Here is a 591-nt window from a genome sequence, read left to right as displayed (position 1 = left end):
TAGCAGCTGAGGAGATTGGAGAGATAGGAAGGGTACCAGATGAGGAGATAGGAGGGGTACCAAATGAGGAGAAGGAAGGGGGTAACAGCTGAGGAAAGGGGAGGGGTACCCGAAGAAGAGATAGGAGGGGGTACCATCTGAGGAGAAGAGGAGGGATACTAGATGAGGGGAAGGGAGGGGTACCAGAGACGGAACTGGTACCAGTTGAGGAGAGTGGGGAGGAGGTTATCAGAGATGAGTAGAGGGGTGGTACCAGGTGAGGGGAAAGGAGGGGTATCCGCTGAAGAAAGGGGAGGGGGTACCAGCTGAGGAGAGGGGAGGGTATCAGCTGAGGGAGGATAGGAAGAGGGGGGAAAGAAGGGAAAAAGGGGGAAGAGGGATGAAGAGGGGAGATGAGGAGGTGGAGTGGGTGGGAGGGAGGGAGCTAAAAGAGGAGAATAGAGAGAGAAGGGGGAAGAAAAGGAGAGAAAGAGAGAAGGAGTTGGAAGAGAAAGAAAGGGTAGATAAAAAGGAACAGAGACAGGGAATAAAGAAGAGATGAAAGAAGATGGAAAAAGAGGAGAGGGAGAGGAGAGACAGACACACACACAA

Source organism: Penaeus monodon, chromosome 21 (genome assembly GCF_015228065.2).
Source record: "Penaeus monodon isolate SGIC_2016 chromosome 21, NSTDA_Pmon_1, whole genome shotgun sequence".
In the NCBI taxonomy this organism is placed as follows: Eukaryota; Metazoa; Arthropoda; class Malacostraca; order Decapoda; family Penaeidae; genus Penaeus; species Penaeus monodon.
This window is presented reverse-complemented; position numbering follows the sequence as displayed.